Source organism: Xiphophorus couchianus, chromosome 21, assembly GCF_001444195.1.
Source record: "Xiphophorus couchianus chromosome 21, X_couchianus-1.0, whole genome shotgun sequence".
In the NCBI taxonomy this organism is placed as follows: domain Eukaryota; kingdom Metazoa; phylum Chordata; class Actinopteri; order Cyprinodontiformes; family Poeciliidae; genus Xiphophorus; species Xiphophorus couchianus.
Window position 1 is genome coordinate 19,556,673 of NC_040248.1, and position 23,260 is coordinate 19,579,932.

General features: G+C 40.5%; 1 long non-coding RNA gene across 1 annotated transcript in view; it reads right to left on the reverse strand.

Annotated features, from left to right (window-relative positions):
- Positions 1 to 19,908, reverse strand: part of LOC114136583 (uncharacterized) — a 69,584-nt gene extending 49,676 nt beyond the window's left edge. Inside the window, exons 1-4 of the long non-coding RNA XR_003593842.1 lie at positions 19,814 to 19,908; positions 18,906 to 18,990; positions 13,228 to 13,354; positions 11,968 to 12,051 (exon numbers count right to left, since the gene is read on the reverse strand). This is a non-coding gene — a long non-coding RNA (uncharacterized LOC114136583). The remainder of the gene's footprint in view (positions 1 to 11,967; positions 12,052 to 13,227; positions 13,355 to 18,905; positions 18,991 to 19,813) is intronic.
- Between the last annotated feature and the right edge of the window lie 3,352 nt (positions 19,909 to 23,260).

Here is a 23,260-nt window from a genome sequence, read left to right on the forward strand (position 1 = left end):
TCTCAAGACCCATTTTAGGAGTAACCGCTTCCACATCAATAAAATGGAAACAGCCAGGCTCTGAAGTTGTTTCACATGGAATTTTGAAGCTGAGCTTAAAGGGACAAAAGTCACAAAAGTGGCAAATCTGGGCCAACTTCTGCCAAGACTGACTGCGTCCCTTAGGCTCACTAAAGGAAGGCCGGTAAAATCTGATTTACATCATAGCCGCCCAGGCTTCCGTAAAACAGCGGCGACCCTCATATCCCATAGCGGGTGCTCCAGCGAACCACTGTACATTGTACTGTGGCCGAAGTTGTGCGGGAGCAGAAACAACTGAGGAGGGAGGAGTAAATCTGAAGGGGCCTGTGGCAAAATAGGAGTGTAGAAAAGAAAGAAGAGGGGAAGAAAAAAGTGAGGGAGCGAGGGGGAAGGAGAGGTCAGGAGGGCAACGCGGGGCACTCCCAATCAACACTGTGTAAACAGGCCTCCTCCTGGAGTGGACAGGTTGCAGCGGGAGGGAGTCCTCCACGGGCCACTGAGGCTGTCAGCAAAGTAGATAACTGATGGGAGGAATGTGGCATTTGTTCTTAAAAACAGGGAGCAAGGGAAGAAGAATGAGAGGGAGGGAGGAGAGGAGGAGGAGTTCAACTAGTGGCAGAAAGTGGGGGCTGCCAATTAACATCCACTTGATGCATTCATACAGCCGGGCCTCTGGCTCCTTAAGCCCTGCAGCTGCATTTGTGCTGGCAGGCTGTGTCCCGGTTTCCCTGGCCCTGCGCACCCACACAGCAACTCACACACACATCCCTTCAGCAACGCACCGGCCCCAACTCCCAAGACTTTTCCATACAGACATTGTTAGACATTTCAGTCATGGCTTTGAAAACTCTTACTCAAAGGGAATAACTTATTAATTTAAGATGTTTTGTCCGTCAGAATGCACAAGCCAATGAACTTTACAAATGAGCATGCAAGATGGCAGTGGACATGCCACCAGGAAGAACACCCTAAATGTTTTCACACCTGGTAGTCCGGACGAGAATGGCAACATTTGCTACATTTTCAACTGGCGCATTCCACTTTCACACTGTACTGTGTCAAATGTACTAAAACCTTTGAAAAACCTATTCGTTCTCTCTCATCCAGAACTACCGAAGGAAATGACACAAAAATCTCAGAAGAAGATACAAACGCAACTTCCTTTGGAAAATGTCAACAAAAAATGGAGTGTTTTAGCAGTTGTACAATTTCTCTTTTGTCTTTGGTAAAAGACCACAAACCACTTCTCCCTCTAGCGCTAGACTCTCACGTTTGTTTTGGTTGCATTTACAGAGAATGCCCTGAACTATACAGTAGTTCACATCCTGCAATTGGAGTGGTCTATGGTTCACTTGCATCCACAGATGAATTTAAACTGCACCAGAGTTCACGTCACCCGAACTGAAACCTTGATTTTCGGCCTGCATAAGAGTTCAATTCCCCAAGCAAACCAGACCTTCTAGACAAACTAGAGTTTGATTAAAGCAGACTAAACATGACTGGTGTGATGCACCCTTAAGCCTCCTGTTTAAACCTCAGCATGCCTGATCCTTCAGTCTATTACAGTGTTCTAAATGCCAGCTCCATTTCTACTTAGACATTCTCCATTTGCATAAAGATTGCGCCCAGGAAGACTAACACCAATTTACGATTTAAGCCACGCTGATGGGATTAATGTGATTCACGAATCAAAGTCCTGTCTCCAGTCTCTGCATGTGTTCCATCTGCCCAGAGAGCTGCATTCATCTCTTTCTGATCCTACAACAGTTATTAGCTTGTCCTCCCATCAGGAGCATACATAATCAAAATCAGAGCATGCTGACCCTGGGCTTGTGCTCTAAAAAGAGAAGTGGGCTTTCACTCAGTCTGCAAATGGAGCCTCGATCCCTCGGGTTGACCCTCCCCTCTACCACCACCCGTCGTGGTGGCCTTTGAGGCCAAGTGAGGTGTAAACAAATCTAATATACACTGCATTGTGCCGCACACCAAGGGTCCTGGTGAAGTTACTCTGGAGGTACAAATCACTCCGGGTCACGGCTTGCTTACTTTTTCTTGCTCCGGTTCCCCAAAGGACTGCAGTCACCCGCACTGTGAATGCTACCCAGCCATCCTACGCTACCATCGCATAGGTTTATTTACATTTGTGTGATACAGATTGATTGAATGGGCCCCTTTTGGGGATGGAAGCTACACACAAGCCTGCTTAGTGTTCACAGAAGAGACCACCATGTAGAGAAGGAAAGACTTGCACCTTCAGTTTCCTAAAACTGTTATTTTAGAACTCTGGTTATACAGTTCTTAGAGTTTCTTAAACCACAATTTGTAAGACATGGGCTCAAACTCTTTCTAACTAGCCTAAGATTTTGTGAAAATATCAGAGGCATTGAGGAGATTTAGAATTTTGTGTGGGGTACCAATCCACTTTCATAAATAGTGCGATGTCAGAGGGCATAAAAAATCTTAAGTGTAGAATATTCTAGTCCAGGTTTAATAAACCATATACTATGATTGTACTAAAACAGTTTTGATGAAGTTAAACATTTAAAATACCTTAATTTTCACAATTAGAAAAAAACGTTCAGGCTAGGATTACAGTTTTGAGTAGTCTAATGGGTCATTCATACAAAATACTTTGAAAAATCTGCCTCCTGGCCTGTGGTGGCGCTGCCCCAAGAACCACGGAAAACATGTTTTCATGCTTTCATTTCTTCAGCATGAAAACATGTGAAGAAGACCCTAAGCACAACTTCCTTCTTCACAAAATGTAAACAAAAGTAGAATAGCACCAGATTTTAGCTGTTGTAGGACTTCTCTCTCGTCTTTGTAAAAGACAAAATAGAAAAGTTATTTCTCTCACTTGTGCAAGACTCGCAATTTTTTTTTTCTGTATATACCCAGAATGCCGTGTGCTGTTGTTCACTTCCTATATTTGGAGTGTTCACATCTGCATTTGAACCGTGCCACAGTTCACTTCCACCAAAATGAGACCTTGGTTTTAAGAGGGCCCAAAGTTTGTTTTTTGATCCATATCAAAGTTCAATTGCACATTAGTCGTGTTACTGACAGTTTTGATGAAGTGTGTCAAGGAAACAATCTCCACAACATTACACCACTAGCAGAAGCCGGAACTGTTGTTACAAGGAAGCATGCATCAATGGCCGAGTTGTTTATTTCTAGCTCTCAAGATCTGGTGTGCTGTGTGCTTTAAACATTTTCCTGCTTAAACAAACTTGAATAGAATGAATGGTTCATTACCAGGCCTCTGTAGGACTTGAATCAAGTGTACCAGTTGTGTTAAAGTAGTGACACGTCTAAACATACTGGCTCTTGGGAACTGGAGTTGAACACCCCTGATTAATGGTTTTGTGTCGCTAACACAAATTTCTGACTCCAAAACCTGAATGTAGCAGACCTGTCAGACCAGGTAACCTTTTCCCAAAGTGTTATTGTCCAAATTTGGTATACTAGTGAAAAATGTAGTCTCAGTTCAAAATATCTCAAATCTTAAAATCCTCAAATCCCCAAATAATCGTAACCATATATAAATGCCAAAGTGCGTTGAGTTGATTCCACGATTGGGTGATTTGGTTATCATGTTAGTAATCACCAAGTGTCTGGTGATTGCATGTAATAGCTTGAACTTAGGTCACTGGAGAAAATCACACACTGGCAGCAACCAGGTAGCGCTTTGAGACATACTTTTACACTGACAACACATTGTGCTGTTTTAATATGAGCCGCTGTTACGCCCGTAGTATGCAAGGATTTCAAACAGCAGCTACTCTGGCAAAGGGATTGTGTTTCAGGTTAATTGCTCAAGAAACATAATCTAGCTCACTAAAAATATTGTTTTTCCACTAAGCCATGTTTGATTAGAAAAAGGAAGCGCTGACCCGGGAGGACATCATTAACAGCTCATAGCCTCTGTTTACTGAGCGAACAGAGAAAAACTTTTAAAGAGATGTCGCTGATCAATCAATCGTTTGGCTGTTTGGCATGTTTCCCGCTGTGTCATTTTAATATAAAACAGACATCCACAGTCCTGCATTCCTTATTAAGTAATTTTTATAAATTGCCTTTGATTCTTGGTAGTTTCCAGACATTGCTGCACTTTTTCTTTTAAGACTGTGCAGTAACTGTGCACAGTGTTGTGTAAACAGGACTGTGCAATGAGTGTCCTGGGTCAGCAGGGCAGAGGACAACTATCCATTTCCTGGAAAAACTCTCTCCCTGTTGAACCTCGCAGACGGTTATCAGGTCACCCCAGGTTCAGCCTCAAGGCGCAGATCGCCGCCTCTCTGCATGTTTCCTACAAAATCCGAGAACAGCAAAAAGAATGTGATGGAGGGAATACAAATCAGACCACTGGATGGCATAAAGTAAACTGGTCACCTTTTAGTCAAAGATGTGAAGATAAAATCCAGTGCATTTTAATTCTGCCTACCTGAAACAATATTTGTTTTACCATTTTTGGAGGGAATTGTTTGCATTTCTAGAGATTTTTGCAATTCCTCATAAAAATAGCTCAAGATAAATAAGATTGGATTTAAATCTGTAAATCTACATTTTAACTCTCCCTCTGTCTTAGAGAATTGCTCAAAATGAGTGTGAAAAAAGTCCGTCGGACAACAGGGAACCGGGGGTATTGTCCCATGAGATCATCAATTTCAGAAATCACACACACACACACAAAACTGTTGTGAAAGTGCAGACGCCACAGACTCGTGGGGTCCAAATGACAGAGTCTCTTAAGACCACGGGCAGCTTAAAAGCATTACTAAGCATTGATTCTTTGTTGTATTTGGGAGTGGACTTTGACTGGGCCGTCAAAGCTGCATCTCGGGGACTGCAGACATACAGCTGACTGGGCTGTATGTTAGACTGGGCTGCGGAGATCTAAGTGGATCTCTGCAGCTCTTCCAAAGTAACTCATGGGCCTCTTGTCTGTTTCTCTGCCTAATGCTTCCCAAGTTAGGACAGATATGTTTCAAATGGTTTGGGTTGTGGCAAACTCTTTAGTTTGATGGATTGAACCGAATGCCTTGAGATGTCCACGGTCTGGGATTTGGTAGTATAACCTAACTCTGTTTTTAACTACAGGACGACACATTTTGAAGTTTGGTATTGTTAACATATATCCATGAGCAACTTAGAACACGTAAAAGGTCGATGGCCATTTTCAAAAACTCTTTGAATTTGTAAGAACGTTTGCTTTTACCACTTGGTTAAGAAACTTATCAGTAGGAGACAAAAACTGAATGAAACTTTTTATTTGTGCCAATTACTAAATGATCTAACACAAACATATTTAAAGAAAGTAAATACACAAAAGGCAGAAGATGTTCTCCACTCCCCTAATCAGCCGGTTCATGGTAAATTTGAGCTCCTGTAAAGACATTCAGACAGCCTACAGCAAGGACCGAAAGATGGAAAAGCTCCGTCACTACTCAGGCCATTATTCAGCTAAATTTTAAATGTGACTGGATGTGATTGCTGTGTCACTTTAATTATCTTCCTTTGAGTTTTCTTTACTGGTTTGGATACTGTTGACCGACGGGGTGTTTGTGTGAGTGTGTTTCTTTAAGTGGCTACAGGAGAAATTCTCCTACTGAGGGCATAATACCATGATAAAGATTGTTGCTGTAATGTAAATGTGCAGGTTCAGCTTTGCAGAGATTCTTGTATTTATGGAAGGAGCCAGAATGAGTGTTTCAGCATCATTGGATGTCAACAAAAGCTTCTTTATGCCCTGTTATGTCACTAAGAAGAAGCGTCCTAGCTTGCACTCAGAACCTGTTAGGGAACGCACAGTTCAGTGGAGCAGCAGTGTGTGCGTGTACATGGGGGTGTACGTATGTGTGTGTATGTAATGTTTGAACACAAGTGAAAATTCCTACGGGAGTCAATTCATAGGAATTTGTTTGGTGGAGTTGAAAGATGGCCGTTACTGCAGATGTACTTCACTCATTTTCAATCCTCTATAACTTGATCTGACAGGCCTGTTAGGGCTGGGATGGCCAAGCTAATGCAAGCAGCAATGCAGCCCAACTAGTCAGAAAGGTTAGACACTGCCTGCGCACTGGCGCCTGCTAATATTAGAGTGAACAACAGCTTGATTCTTGTGTGTTTATCATGAGCCGGGTAGAAACAAAAAGAAAATGTTTTCTGAAACGTTAGCAGCGTTGCTACATCAGGGCAGTCATAGTTCTATTTAATCCAGACACCAAACGCACCACATTGTGCCTGCACAGCTTCCATCAAAGTAGCATAACTCCCAGACATACAGCTCAGCTAAGCTTAAGCAAAAAGTAAATATTTGCCAGGATCCCATTCACATGAAGAGTCAGTTAAACTTGTCTTATAAAGCTAGGGTCAGTCAAATCAGAAGATGTACGTCCACTTGACGACCGTTTGAGGTTGTCAAGTGGAACCATAGTTTGACTGTGTAGTTATCTGACAAAAAGGATTAAAATGTCAATATGAAGCTTTCAGTTCATCTAAAAGTGCTGAATAGAGCCAGAGAGGTAGAGATGGTGGAGATGTGACGTCTGTGACTTCAAAACGCAGAAGAAACCAAGCTAGCAAAAGCAGGAAGTATGTCTGGGTTTATATTCACAAGGGTTTATCTGCTTTTAGACTTTAAGACTGAGAATGGGAGGCAGATAGGGGCCGTGTAATTATCTCGGGAGAGGTTTCCCAGACTTGACTCGACTATGGTGAGATAGGTGCGTCTGGCGGGCACATCCTGAGGCTAGCTAGCTGGTGTAATTACAGTGCTATCTTACACTTTCAGGTATTTAAAGGTATTTAAGTAAAACAGTTTTGTCTGCGTCCGTACAAAAACCACATTAGTTGGGGTTTTTTTTCTCTCCTGCTCTTCCCAATTCACAAACCTCAAAACAGCAGCTCCCATGCGCACAAAACCTGAGAGGTTCCTCTAAATCAGGGGTCAGCAGCCATTTTAATGCAAAGAGCCATTTTTGCTCTCACCTGCAGTAAATCGTCTCTAAAGCTGTAAAATGCTTTTTGTTTATAGGTAAATGAAAGAGTCAGAGTCGTATTTCCATTCTGGGGTTTTAGTATAATGAAAATTCAACTTTTACAACAAACAGACAAACCAGACGTCTAGAAAACACCTTTCTTAAGCTGTTAAAATGCCCAACTACAATTCTTATCACATATAATTGATTTACGTCTATAACAGAGGAAGTGTGCAGCCTGTTCCGAATGGGGAAAAAAAAACCAATACACATCTGATAGTCCAGTAGACCTGATTGGATTGCAGGGCTTTCACACTGCACTGTGTTAAACGATACAAATCATTTGAAAAACCTGTTCCCCTCCTGACCTGTGGTGGCGCTGCACCAAGAACCACTGAATGAAATAGCACAAAAACCTCCAAAGACGACACAAGCGCAACTTCCTTCTTCACAAAATGTAAACCAAAATGGAGTGTCGACTGATTTTAGACGTTTTTTGCAAAAGACTACGAGCCATTTCTCCTGCTAGCGCTAGACACAAGCATTTGTTTTGGTTGTAATTATCCAGAAGGCCTGTTTTCAGAATGGCCTCTGGCTTTTGTGGTCCAATCAGAGTTTGATTGCGCATTCACACCTCCCCAAACAAACTGGACTTATAGGCAAACATACTAGAGTTCGATTAAAGCGGACTAAACCGGACTGGTGTGAATCCACCCAAAAAACTCTTCTATGCAGACATTGAACTAAACCACAGGAAAATTGCTACAAATCCGCTTTCATTAAGATTTTTATAAACAACTCTTCTCAGTTCTACATAATCTTTGACCAGAGCCTCGGCCTGCAAGTGGCCAAGGCATGAAACACTTGGACCATTCGCCACACTTTGTATCCGTACAGGTGAAGTTGACAGAGCAACACGTGGGCCTTTAAATGTTGCTCAAAGTTGCATGTTTTAACGAGAAAAGTCTGAACCCCAGCTCAGACAAAAGGGAGCATTCCACGTCGACAGATTTAGCTTTGTTCATCATCTATCAAGGAATGTCAGCCGTTGGATCTGCGAAATGCCATTTGCTGAATGCTGTCAGACTTCCCAAACCAATTAAACTGAACTGACAGGGCACACACACACTCACACACCCCAACACACACACAGAATGGGATTATTTTCATGCAATGCAGTCATTGGAACATTCACAAACTGTGCGTGTCAGTTTGGTCAAGAAGTCATGGATATTAACAGTAGCAGGAGGCTTAAATAGAAGGAAGATGTCTGAGATGTATATATAAACCGTCTTTTGTTTGTTTTTTTGTCTTTTTTTTAATATAGCACTGCAGCAAAGCCTTCTCTCATGGCAGCCTGATGAAATCCGAGTAAATTTAAAAGCGCCGCATGAATAAGTTACATGTCAGACGTTTAGCACAAAGCTTGTTTGCAGCCTGTAGATGAGCGAATCAAATGTTCCTACCGGGCACATGCATTTTAAATGACACGTCGGCACTCATTAGTTTTTTATACCATTTACAGACCCGCTGGAGTGTGGAAAAGCTCTCCAAATTAAACTCGCTTTCTGTGATTTTTTTTTTTTCTGGACGCAAATATTGTAGGCCAATCTATAAAGTATGCTGTTGGATGTCCATATACTCCCAGGGCTTTGAGGAGGATTTTTTATTTTATTTTTTTTCCGGGAGCACAACTTTTGGGAGTGAGATGTTTATTGGAAATTCAATAAAACAGACCATCGCTAATGGAGCCTGCAGCACATTATGAAATAAGCAGATATCGTTCAGAAAGGGGCTGGAATCCAAACAAGGTAGAATTTTTTTTTTTGTCTTTATTTTTTTTGCCCCACAAGCAGAAAATGTGAAACAAAACGTCATGAAATCACAGCAGAGTCTCATTTCTGATCACTTTGATAAAACCGAAAATGTTTCTGCCTTCACAGATTTGTCCTGGTTGTCACATTTCCTGCGCGTGTCAAAACTTCCCTCTACAAAAAAAAAAAAAAAATCACCACAGACTTCTCTACCTTCAGCTTCTGGATTTTGGCTGTGGTCAGCTTTGTGTATGTGTGCGATTTTTTTCTTCTCTCTGCACACTTCTATCTACAGCAGCAGCTAATAAGACTATTTCAGCCTCTACACCTGCAATGATGGCTGAGATGCTCTCCTCAATAATGCATTAGACAGGCAGGCAAAGACCCTTGGGCCCACCACCACCAATACTAGCAGCAGCAGCAGCCTCTCTTTCTTCCATCCCCCCTCGCTATCCCCCTGCACACACTGTACAGCCGAATACAGTTGAAGATGCAGCCTGACTCAAAGGTGAATGAGGCCTATTGATTTATGGACACAGAGCTCCACTTCTCATCTTCCCCTGGCCTGCCTGCAAAATGGATTGGGGTGAGGATGATGTCGAAGGTGGTTGGTTGGAGGAATACGCGCACGCACGCACGCACACACACACACACAAGCACCCACCCCCACACACACAAGCAGGGGAAGATGGAGAGAGTTAGAGAAGGTGTGCGTTTGTGGGGGCGAGAAAAGGGAGAGGGTGTTTGGTGAACACAACGGGGGAATTGGGAGTTTTTTGGGGGGGTTTTGTTGCTCTTGTCAGCTGTGCTGCCACTGCTGCAGAGAGAGGCTGGGGTTAGCGTTAGTCACGTTTCCATTACAAATTTGCGAAAAACTTTGTCGACATTCCGCTGGGATATAAGGTTGGGAAAAGGAATGCAGCAATTGCAAAATTCCTGCGTTTTTCTGTTAAATGATAAACGCATCTGAAATCACACGTGAAGAAGTCAGTTCATGTGATAAGTCGTTAATCGATCTTAATGGGTTTTCATCTGGTTACATAAAGGGTTAATAAAATAAGCTTTATGTATTTTATTTGGATTTAAAGTGGCAGACCAACAAATTGCACAGTTCTTCCAGAATTATGATGAAATCTTTCCACAAATAACACACAGAAGAAAATGAATTCATCCTATTTTTATGTGTATACATATTATATATTTGTATCTTTTTCATATTTTTTTTTTTTTTGCACCTTTATGAAAGCAATTTTTTAGCCTGTAAACTTGTTTACTGGCGATGGTAATGAAATTATTCTAACTTAAATGTCCAAGACTTTGTCTCCTTTAAAACCTAAAATTAGACATTTAAAAAGTGGTTTTATAAAAAAGTTAAAATTCCTATTGCTGACTTGTTTTTTTGTTTGTTTTTTCAATAGGTCAAAGCATTTGTGACCCTAAACGTGTTTTATTTCGCTGGACTGAGTGTAAAAACGTCTCTTTGGACTGTAAACCTCGCAGACTTTTGGTCTTTCATATCAAATCCCAAAAAAATACACAAACATTTCTGGTTCTAATAATTGGAGAAAACTTCACCCCCATTTTTTTTTTTTTTTTCCATTTTCCAAACGTAAAAATATTAAAGCCAACGTAGTAAATGGGCAGTAGAATTTTCAAAAGACCAATGACATGACGTCAGGCCTGTGCCTGAAAGTAAATTTGCACAAGTTTGCAGGCATAAAGATAAACAGTCGGGCGGCTGAAGTTAACCAGAGCGGAGCCGAGATAAAGAGCATTGTCTCCCTGTCTGTCTCCGTCCACTGGTGGCTCCCCGAGTGGACGCCGCCATTGATAACGACATAATGCTTTCCCTCCCCGCCGCAACAATGGCTCCCTCAGCCCAGATGGCAAATTAGTACCAATTGTTCAGAAACAATGCAGACGGCTGATGACAGACGCTCGGCGTGTGCGGCAGAGACAGCAGTCCGGATGTCGCTTCCTTCATGTTTACCAGTTCGTCAACAGAGCCGGTGACACGTTACCGGGTAGAGTTGAGGAAAAGACGGCCTTTAGAAGACGAACTGCGCCACTTTCTCTGCGGCGGAAGGATCTAAAGAACTGAAATGGACGCTAATGTCCAACAGAAGTTTCCAAATGCTTCCTTCTCCCGTGCAAGTTGAAAAGCGAAAGCGCACGTGTTTGGGCTGGTCAGTTGTTAACAATGGCACAGAGCGAGATGAGGTAGCGGTGCAATGGATTATATTTAGAAAAAGAGGGAGAAGAAGAAGAAGAAAAAGAAAAAACTCTACCAGAGTTCTGTTGGGAAAAAAAAAAAAAAAAACACAAAATGAAGAAGCCGCAGCTTCTGTTCAAACAAGCGAGACTTATAATAGATTGCCTGGTGAGCGGATCCAGGACACACACACACACACGCCCACGCACGCCTGCACACACACACACACTTCCACAGCCAACAGCTGCAGCCTCCACCAGAACCGCAATCTATTACCATTAGGCAATAAATCAAAAAACAAGAGACGGCCGCCAAGAATAACAGCCGTAAAATAGAGTAAGATCACCCTATTAAAACGCAGCTCGCTGTCGGAGTATGCAATTAGTTTTTATTTTATATGGCGCGCTGCTCAGGCACAAGAAACCAGAGAGGAAATATTTAAAACGTAAAAAGAGGAAATACGACTGCTAAAGTTGGTTATTGCTTCCTAGCTTCATATTATAACCACGCATTATGGGACAGAGGTTATGTTTCCTACACGTGTGTGCTGAAAGAGGAAAAATGTATCTCCTCTTTTACTGAGCTGATATCATATACAAAGCATTACTAGAAAAGCAACTTGAGTCAAAATGTGATATTCATGTTACATAAATTCATTGCGCAATGCAAGGAGTTTAATTCTGTTCATTTTAAAGAGCTAATCCAAAGCCTAAATCCAGTTTATCAAGAAACCACAATGTTACATAAGACTGAACAGTTCAGTCAAACATGCGTTGACGCTCTGCACTCTGAACACGGTGACACAAGGTTCAATTAAATGTTTGGAGTTCTCAGGAGGAATAAAGTCTCAAGAGCGAATACATACACACGTATGGTGGTGGACACGGGATATAACTGTTCTGCTAAACCACACCGGAAACAAAGATCAAAAGTATCTTACGTTTCAGATGGGAGTAAAGTTTACACTCCATTTGAAGTTGCATGAGGTCCGGTGTGAAGTTTCCACAGTCGGTGATGACGAGGTCTGCAAATAACAGCGATGGATGACAAATCTGTTTCTCTTGACCCACTGGAAGTTAAGTTTTGCTTCAAAATTCAATTTGACTATTATTGTGTTCAAGTTGTGCTACAAGGAGTTAGCTTATTACCAAAGCTTTCATATGTTAGCATCTCAATGCTAAACATCATGAACAAACCAACGGCAACAGTTGACGTCCCCATTACTAACGTCAGTATCAAGAGTATTCATTTCCAAAGAAGTATCGTTTCCACGAATGATCGGATGTCCCTGAAACACTTGAAAGCTGAATGGGTGTAATAGCAATCTGATGGTTGAATAACTTGGATTGAAGATTAAAAACAATAAATATGTTTGTTGTTGAGTTCAAATGTCTATTTTGTTTTCCATTACTTAGCTGCGAAATTGGTTTTAGAATTGGGAATGTTGCTTATTTTGTTATGTGGTTTTCAGTAAAAATTTATTACAGACCCTGCGAGTAGCTTGATTAAAATGTGATTCGAGTCCCACCGCCAGTAAAATCTCAGTGACGTCATCACTGTGACTGGAGAGACTGTGGTCCAGAAGTTCACATTTAGAAACCTTATCTTCACTGCAAAAACACAAAGTCTTACACTATATTTTTAGCCTGGTTTCTAGTGCAAATATCTTAATGCACCTGAAATAAGACAAAACTAACTCTCAATTAACTATTCAGCAAGATATACAAGCTTGTTTTAAGTCAACAATTCATCAACAATTCATTAATATTAAACATACTGGTTCCATTGGCAGATGTTTTTACTTATAGGAAAAATGTCTTGTTAAAAGTACAATAATCTGCCATCCTCTTGATTTCTACAGAATTTATGAGACGCTCTCTACAGCCTGGAGGCGATAATGTTCAATTGAAAACCCTTTTTTTCCTTGACCTGGTCTTGGACTCTGTCTGGACCACGCTGTATTTCAATGTTCGTCTAACGAAATAGTCTGGCGAAGCAACAAAACGCCGTAAATCAAAACACCTGTTGCTACCAAACCAGCACTTTCAAAGTCTCTCAACTTCTTTGAACGTGCCCACCTTCTTTTAGGCTCCTTTTTACGGTGGTGATTTACAGCCGGCGCAAAACTTGATAAATAGTCAGCTAGCGGGGCAAGGAGACAGAGAGAGTCCTGTCTGGATCAACAGCGGGAGGAACTAACCTCCGGGGGGAGGAGGAGAGAGAAGGGCGGACGGAGGCGACATGTTGAAGCACGTCAGCTTAAAAGCAGGTGTAAGGAGCCCCTCGGCGCATCCTGGCATCCACTTCCTGCCATTTGTTCTCCGTCTCTGAGGTAAAAAAAAAAAAGTCTGAAACCACAGTCTGTTGGATCTATACTTTTTTTTTTGGTCACATTTGACTCCAATTACTGTTTGAATTTGTCTGATTCAACCTGTGAAGGTTTCCCTTCTTCCAATTCAGCATTTCTGAAGCTTTGCCTTATTTACACGCTGCTGTTTTCAGGATTTCAGCTGTTGAGAAGAACACTGCCACGTGAGGCTCCCACACACACCAGATTTGTCATTATTTGGAAAACTCCCTCGGCAATTAAGTCATTTTGTACATTTTTGCTGTTCGGGAGTGAAATTGGGGATACGGATGGGTAGACTGGACTGTGCAAGTCTGAGTTAATTCTATGTTTCCTCTCAACATATCACTCGTCTTGTTTTTTTATATCAAACTGAGGAAACTTCAACACGTCACTACCATAAATGTGTCGCTGCGTTTGTTTTTGCTGAGCCACATTCAAATTCCTGCTCCAATCAAACGACAAACCATCGATTTATGGACAGCAGTAGCTGTGTCTTCATTCACCAAGTAATTGCGTAATTTGATGTTTCAAAAATGAATTTGCTTGATGGAAACATGCCAATTTGGAGAAAAAAGTTTTGGCGCTAGGATGATGTGGTCTTTCAGCTGCATCAAAATTTTGTTTTATTTCACAAAACTGGAATGGAAATGCTTTTTTTGCATCACATGAGTCACGTTGTCAACAACCGGATGTTGCCACTGGCGCAAACCACAAAAACAAAAACACCAGGAAGTAGGAGGAGGAGGATGGCACATGTTCTTTTAACAACTTATCGCAGGAACAAGCTTATTCACGTGTGATTTATATTGTGTTTCTTATTTAAGCAGAAACACCGTAATTGAGAAATAGTGTTTTTTCTACATTAGCGGAATACTGAAAGTTTTGCGTACATTTGTAATGAAAACGCACCTGCTAAGCCACTCCGTAATGTCTTTACTTATATCGGAGTTAATTCAACAGCTTCCCCCTTCATCTTTCTCTTCCTCCTAAAACACAGATTAACGTCAGCTTGGCAGAAGGTTACAGAGTAAAAAGTACCACCGGGATTACGTGCGTGTGCGTGTGCCAGTCTTCGTTTCCTACACCAGCTGCCAAATCCACTTCCTTAAACATGTCAGATAAAATTCTGCAACAGCCGGCGGGGCAGAAGCGGAGGCTGGACGGAGTAGACCAATAAAACGTATCTGTCCAGGTCTGATCGTCTTCACTGCCGTATGGAAGGGACGTTTAGAAAAATGCTAAATTACCCTCTTTAGCTGGCACTTTGAGAGACCACAGCTATTTTTTTTTTTTTTTAAAGCAAACGGCCACAGTGGCTGTGGATAGTGGATGTGGGTTTGAGGTGCTCCCGTCTACTGCCAGAGGTTGACTTGACTTTAAGTGGAAAACCACAGATGTCAACAAAGCTTTTACTGGAGTCTCACATTGATCTTTTTCCCTCTTTGGTGCTTAAAGTGCAACTAACTCTCAAATCAACTTTTCTTTTCCTCCCTGGTAAACTGCTAAATATGATATTTGGGGTTCTATCTTGACATTTCTGTGCAAACTTTTGACATTTTCGTGTAAAGTTGTTTTGTTTCGTGTCGTTTTTGCCTCAAACTGTCTCGGTGCTGGGATCCTTCGGTCAAGTTGAGGTTTCCTATTGGTTGCAGCAATAAAACTTGTTACAACTACATCATAGCCCGGCATTCGGGTATAAAAACATCTCACTCAGTCACACCGCCACGCCCGGTGGTGAGTCAGGAGTTGGAATAGTAAGCATCAATAGAGTTTTTCAGGTTAGCATTTTATTACAGGCACTTAGATTATTTAGTCATCAAATTACTTTGTTGATAGATTTTGTGTTGCTTGTTAAATTCATAGATCAGATCTAATAGCTAAAAGTCAGTATGTTGCATTTCAATTTAGCGTTGTAGTTGGTTCTAGTACAGTTAGTTTAGCTGCTTACTCGTGTGTATTGCGTCTTTTAACAGCAAACTCAGTCAGAGCAGAGTTTCTAGTAGAGCTGCTTAAATTGAAACCTATGGAAGTAAATATGTGCCATCAGGATTTGAATTAAAAATGCCTCTGAAATTTGAATGTTGTATATCTGTACTTACTTTTTCGGCATTAAAATATATATTAAAATTGAAAATATTTCAATTTAAAAATATTCCGAATATGTTGGAATATATTCAGAATATATTTTAACACTGAACAAGTACAAATATAAAACATTAAAATTTCAGAAGCATTTTTAATTCAAATCCTGATATCACATATTTACTTCCACAGAATCCTAATCACTAGAATACCAATATTACAAAAGACTGCTTGGTTGCAACATTTGGCTGGCTGTCATATCCCATGTGGTGTGCATTCACACTGTATGCTGCTGATATTTGCCAACCTGAATGGATTCCCAGTAGCTGCGTTTCCATTGATCGTATGATAGCACAATATGACATGGAAAATAAATTTGCTTAATCAAAACAACAATTTTATTTTTTGAAAAAGGTTTTTGCTCTAGGATGCGTTTTCTTTTGTTGTTTTTTTTTTTTTTTTGATGTATCAAAACTGGTTTATTTCTCAAAGCCGCAATGGAAACTCTTTTTTTCACATCAACAACTGGATGTTGCCACTGACGGAAACCACAAACAAGAAAACCACAAGTAGTAATTGTAAGATCACAGCACAGCATGTTTTTTAATGACTTATCGCGTGAACAAATGTAATTACGTGTGATTGCCTTTAAGCACATTTCTTATTTAATGGGAATACCATAAATGCAAAATGGTGTTTATTTCGACAAAGTTTTGCCACATTCGTCATGGAAACTGTTCCCTTACAAAAAAATCCCATGAAATTCACATGTGACCACATGTGGTGACCATTCTCCACATGCGATAAAGTCGCTGTGTATCAGTGCGCTTAATGTCTGGGCCTAATTTGGGGCAAATCTGTATGGTGTCATGCTCAGGTGTTAAAAGTTGTTTCTGGTTCTCAGCAGTTTCAAACAGAAGTAAATACATTGTTGTTTTGTGTACATATATACTTGTCTTGGAAATCTTGATTCATAGCTACAAGTTTACTTTAGTATGCAGTCATGTCTTAGAAAATTACATGAGATTAACATGTGACCTTATATTCATTGTGAAAAGTGAATAATATGAAGAAATTGGACATTTTCATGTTAAACAAAGAGGCCCCATTATTTTATAATTGTATATATTTTCAACTGTTTCACACCTGTTGCATGTGTTGCAAATGTGCATACCATGTGATCCACATGGGTTTCACATATCTTATGTATCAATGCGTATCACATGTGATACACATATGAAACGCAATGCACATGTGATATGCATGGGATGCACCTGTGTATCACATGTGTATTACATGTGCATCACATGGGAATCACATGTGATTTTGTCATAAAGCGTTCCAAAATCACACATATATATGTGCTTTCACATGTGATTCACATCTTTCACACATCATTCACACGTAAAAAGTTGTAAGGGTAGTATTGTCTGCAATGCCACCACAGTCCTTCAAATTACCTTAGAAATTATCTGGGCATGTGTTTACAGCAAAGCAGTCAGAATTTATGAAATGCTGGCATGATATCAATAATCTGTGATATAAAAATGCTGATTTAATGCCATTTTTTGTTTTTGTGTAAAAAAAATAATCCTCAACGTATGAACCTTATCGCTCCCCAAACCATAATAAAAAGGACAGATTTGAATTTTGGCTCGTACTTATAATACAAGAACAAAAAAGGTTAATCGGTCATGAATCAACACTTGGTTCAATTCCGTCAAAGCAGCAACACGTACCGTAACTTTAGGCTGTGTAGCATCTAGAAATTTACATCGGGCGTTTTTATTTTCACTATTCAGTGTTTGTGCGTTTAACATGCATCTCCTGCTCTCTCACAGAGGTAAAAGGGAATAGATGAGCCACTCTCTGTAAACAACACAGAGGGAATGATGAAAGGAGGACGCGACAGGGCTGGCAGGAAGAGACAGAAGATACTGTCCTTAAAATAAAGAAGTCAGCCTCTCCATTCCATCTGTCACCGACTCCAACCTGCCATCTCCTCCGTCTCAGGTTGTCTTCTTGGCATCCCGTGCCGCGCTCAGCTGAATCAAGCCTAAAACAGCGAAAGTGGTAATTCAGAGGCTTCTCGCTGTTTTGTTTTTTTTTTTGGGGGGGGGGGGGGGGGGGGGGGGGTTCGCAGGGAAAGAGGCAGCACATAGGTAATTCAGAGGCAGTTTCAAAAGAATAAATGAGAAAGTGTTGAGAAACACGACTGAATGTTTAAACTGTGCCTCCGGTTTTACATTATGCACACCTGAATCAAATAAACGGCTCGTTACCGAGGCCTCTGCAGAGCTGAATGACTGAATGCTGATGAATTCCTGGGAGTAACTAGCCGGGTTTTCATTACAAATGTGCGGAGAACTTTGGAGATATTCCGCTAATGTCGAAAAAACACAATTTTGCAATTGAGGTGTTTCTATTAAATAAGAGACTATTTAAATCACATGTGAATGACTTTGTTCATTCAATAAGCTGTTGAAAATTATGATGCTCCCATCACTTCCTGTTGTCTTCTTTGTCATTTCCACCAGTAGCAACATCTGGCTCTTCATCACGTGATTCGTGTGATTCGAAAAAATTGTTTCCATTGCAGTTTAGCAAAATACGCAAATATTGATACGGCTGTAAAAAACACCTCACTTAATTGAAAAACGTAAATTTTTTTCAAAATCCACATACTTCTATTAAGCAAATCTATTTTCATGATTCCAATTTCTCATTTATACAGTCAATGGAAACATAGCTACTGTCAGGGCCAATGAGGACACAAATAAAGGAAACAGGCAGGCAGGTATAGGTCTTGATTTAAAAATAAAACAATAAAATGTATGAAGCTTTTTTTCTTTTTCTTACAGAACTTACTGCAGCTTTAAGTCTTAAAACTGCTATTTACAAGCTGCAATTGGCATGTAGTTAAATAGATGGCCCCAATACGTGAGCAGATACCCTCACTAATCAACCAGCAAATATCAGCTTGTTGTTTTATTGTCACTTCAAAAAAAGGTCCAAAGAGCAAAAATTTATAATTTTCTATGTAAAAAGCATATCTAACTACTACGAAATTCACCAGATGTTCACGTATTTCTGCTTCTGTCAATATATCTCAATCAAAAAGACAATGAATTAATGTGCCGTAGTAATATGAAAGTCATAAAAAAAATTCTCATGCCTCTGGGATCTGTAACATGAATAGCTCTATGTAAAAAAAATATTCTTAGATTGTATGGATCTTCATAAATCACTGGGTAAAAAAATAAAATAAATTGAAACATGAATGTTTTTCCTTGCACGTTGTCTTTGTTTTACAGTCCCAGGGTGTTTTTAGGATTTTTGCAGTTCTCGCATGCAGCTGTATTCCAGGCATTAAAAGCATTCTGAAGCATATACATCACCCCGCTGTGTAACTCAATCTTTCACAGAGGTTCAAAAACAAACCTTACCTCCAACAAGTAAGGCCAGGAGTAGCATCTGTCAATGGTGGAACTGGAGGGCTTGGTTGTACAGCTGGCTGGCCGGGAGCCATGTCTCCAAAAGACATCAGAGGGCGAGCAGCGAAAGGAGGAGAAGAAGACGAAAAGTAAGAATGTGGTTGTTTCGCTTTTGGCCAGGCCATTCCTTGGTCATCCTAGGCGGCAGCTGTAAAACGCAAACAGTCAAAACAAATCGAGATGCCGAGGTGCTTTTTCCACACACACCTCGGTCCACGAACCTGCGGACCTGCATTCGTGTCCTGTAAATTGTCTTTTGTAGCTCTCGCCCCTACGGAACCTCACCCACTTCACAAGCTAGGAAATAATCCTCCGGTGAACAGTCGTTTAAAAAAATAAAATAAAAAACGATTGCGACCGCTCAATCAATCGTTTAAAAAAAATAAAATAAAATAAAAAAACCCGATTGCTTGAGCAGAAGGTTCTGGTATGGAAAGGTGAGTCTTTTTAAACGTCTGTTAAAGGTATAAAAATTACGAGGTATTTCGAGATAGTCTCGTGTTTTTTTCTGGTATTACCTTCATACAGTGCTTTGCCAAATATTTTGTGTATATTTTTTGGGATTTTAAGTGAAAGGTTAAAAGCAGCTTAACAAGTGAAAGTCTAAAATTCATCCCCCAGGACTCTGACGGAACTAAAAAATAAATTAAAAAAGATGCACTTACCTTCAGGAATCAGCTAATTGCTAAGCAAATAGAGGTGAACAAACATTTTAAAGGTCACAGTGAAAGGGGGAGAAGTTTAAAGCTTTGCTAGCTTATGGCACAAAGTCAAAAAGGTTTGGTAAGAAGGTTTTCTTTGACATTTTGTCTTTTATTTAGTTCCCGAGTATGGAAATGCATTGATGAAATGTTTATTACCATTTGGGTGTGTCTTCTGCGGCAGCCATCTTGGGTCCCTGCTAAAGAGGAAGCCCACCTCAAACCCAGCTCCTTTACAGGAAGTGAGGCGATAAGAGCTGGAGTTTGATTGGTTGAAGCTGAAAGGGTGTAAAAGAACAAAATGACTTGGTAATTGGACTGATATTTTATTATTCATAAATAAAGTCAACCTGGTTTTGTTTTTTTCTCCCCCACTCTGGAAGGCTGTGGTAGCCGAATTAAATTGAGATGGTGGGCTTTGACTTGTATGAAGGTGGACTGGTGGAAGGGCCGCCATTTTGAAAACTGCTGTTATTCCAGAGCACCATTAAACCAGCTTCTGTTTGCTGTACAGGCAAATCTGGCTGATGACTTGAAAACTCAAAAATTGACATATAGAGGCATATCCCAAAAAGCCAGCAGCTGTATTTGCAGTAGAGATTGCTCCAAAAATATCAATAATATCAATACTAAGTTGATATTCATATTAGTTTGATACACACTTTCCAAATTTGTGTTTGTTGTAAAAATAAATAAATAATAAATAAAAAAGTTATCCTTTGCATTGGCGTATCACATAAAATTGAAATAAATACTTTTTCAAGACCAGGTGAACGGGTCTGACCATAAAATTACAATTGCGAAAATAAATTTGCTTGACATGAACATGACAATTTCAGAAAAAAAATTTAGATAAAAAAAGTGGATGAGGTGTTTTTTCTGTGTTATGGAAATAGATCTTCTTAGCAAAACTAGAATGGAAACACTTTTCACATCACACAAGTCACATTATCAACAGCCGGATGTTTACTACTGGCAAAAACGTCAAAGAAGACGCCAGGGAGCGGTAGGAGGGATGACGGTTTGTTTTTACAGCAATGAAAAAGTTAATAAAAAGTTATGTGTCGTTCAAACGATGAATCCACCGCTCTTTTGCAAAATCTCAGACTGCAAGTTCTCCAAAGTGCCGTTTACGTAGTTGCTCCTAAATTGGCGGGGCTTCTTGCTCCAAAACCTGAATAAGACGCCGACGTCTAAACTCATAGAGATGGATGATGAGCGCTAGCGCCATGGCTGAGTTATGAATACATATCATGTAACTGGTTACTTCTGTCGCTGCCATGACTTTTAACAACTTACCACGTGAACCAGCTTATTTGCATGTGGTTTCAATTTCATTTCTTATGTAACGGAAACACCCCAATTGCGACATTGCAATTTAATATTTTTTCGATATTAAAAGGAAATACTCAAAAGATTTGTGCACATTTGTAATGGAAACACATAAACAACTTATGTGTTTGCCATCTCCTCGCCCAGTGGGGTAAGGAGACGCCTCAGGCTGCAGAAAAATAAACCCCACGATTAAAGCAACCCACAGTTCCATTCAGGAACCCACACCTAAACTTTTCCACTCTCCCTCCTCGCCCCACAGCAGTCTCCCCCTTTCTTTTACCCCCTCTTTCCTGCCTCCCCTGATCCCGTTCCCACCTCCTTTCTTCTTCTTCTTCTTCTTCTTCTTCTTTTTTTTCACATGCTTTTACAGTGAGGTATATGCTGAAAGCTCTCTTTGTTGCCACGGTCTGTGGTGTTTGAATGGTACCAAACAAGCGCCCAAGTGCACCAAGCCCCCAAGACGGCCGCTGAATGGAATTCTTCCCCTGACTTCTCCCTGGCCGAGCGACAATGACTGGGACCACTCCTTTCTAGTCGAGCCCCGCACTAATGGCTAAGACAATATTTGCAGGAATGAGGAGGATTTAATTTGCATTCAGCCTGTCTCCCGACTCCTTTTCAGCAGGACTCGGGCCTTCTTAGTTCAACTGTGCTGCGGCTTCTCAAAGTCCCGCATTCTGCCGATTTCGCTTTGATTTCTTTTTTTTTTTTCCTCTCTGTCCCTTTCTGTTTCTTTCACCCCGCAACCTTGTCTTCTTTTTTTCTCTCTGTTTTTTTTTTTTTTTTTTTTTCTTTAAGTCTTTCAAACACCATTTGCTGCCCAGCGCTTTGGTTCTGCAATTCCGACTCGCTCAGAAGGGGAACAGGTGTGGCTAGAAAGGCGGATGACGTGGTTTTTGTCGTACGTCATATCCCGGATGCAGTCCTAAACCGCTCTAATCCTCCTCCCCGCTCGGTTGCGCTAATCGTACCGGTTTCTGCACTATCCTCAGGTGAAACACGACCTTATCAAAGTCCTCGAAATCTTAAAGGGTCCACATGAAACGGCGAATCATTGTAACCGGTTCCGGAATTAAATATTGAAGCTTTTTTTTTTTTTTTTTTTTTTTTTTTATCATAAACTGATATTAAAGCTATTGTTGCAGGTTCAAATTTAGCTCCGGGCTGCAGAAATAATTCCTCGGCCGGCCGCTGATTAAATAAAGTAATTAGCAGAGTTGTTTTAAAACCGCGGCGCTTTTAGATTACAAAAGAAAAATACAAGAGGCGAACGCGGGCCTTAATGCTGACTGACAGCGGAGCGGGCGGTGAGATGTGAAAAAACACTGAACTGTTTTTTCTTTTTGTTTTTTTCTTTTTTTTCCTGCAGGCTTTTTGAAGTCCTTTAAAGCTGCTTCAGCACACACATTACTCTACGCACACAGTGCTAATTATCACGGCAACGTTTTTTTTTGTTTGTTTGTTTTTTTTTTTTTTTTTTGTCTTTTTTACTCATTTGATGCAGAAAATGAAAATACTCCTGAGGAGTGTTTCCATAGAAATCTTCCCTTCCTTCACAAAATGCTTGTTGCATCAATTGCTGCTGAATGACTGACTGTTTTTTTTTTTTAATTATTATTATTATTATTATTTTCTTGGCTGCCGAGAGGCTCGGCGCAGGGGGGGGCGACAAAAAGGGCTGAAGAGTGCAACGTCAGCTGGGATATTACACCGAGGGAACCTGGAATGCCGCCATAAGCCGTCCGTCCGCACAGACGGATCATTTGCATGCTTAAGGACGGCAGTGAAATCTATATTTGTGTTGCTGAGCCGTGGATCTGAAAACAAAACAGAAGAAAAAAAAAAAATAAACGTGTATTTTCAGGGCTCCATGCTTTTTCCTATTTATCTTGGAATTTATCGCAGATATTTCCACAGCAAAAGAAAAAAAACAAACAGAAACTGGAAGGAAGGAATTAGGGGGAAACATAAGGAAAGGGGAATGACAGACTCGACATTTAGACAGCATGAGAAGAAATTAATCATAGTTTTCTGTGCTCTTATTGGCTTTTTCTTGTTTATCAAAACCTGGAATGTACTGAAAACTGTGTAGGATCTCTGTCATTTAAGAAAAGGACGCACTATTTTTAATGTTTTTCAGTGGATTCCTACTCTTTTTACATATTTCCAGTGCCTGTTATATATTATATACCTTCTTTGCCATCATATGTCAGTTCAGATGTCTCACTGTTGCCAGAGCCAGTACTTGAACATTACATAATCGCTCATGTT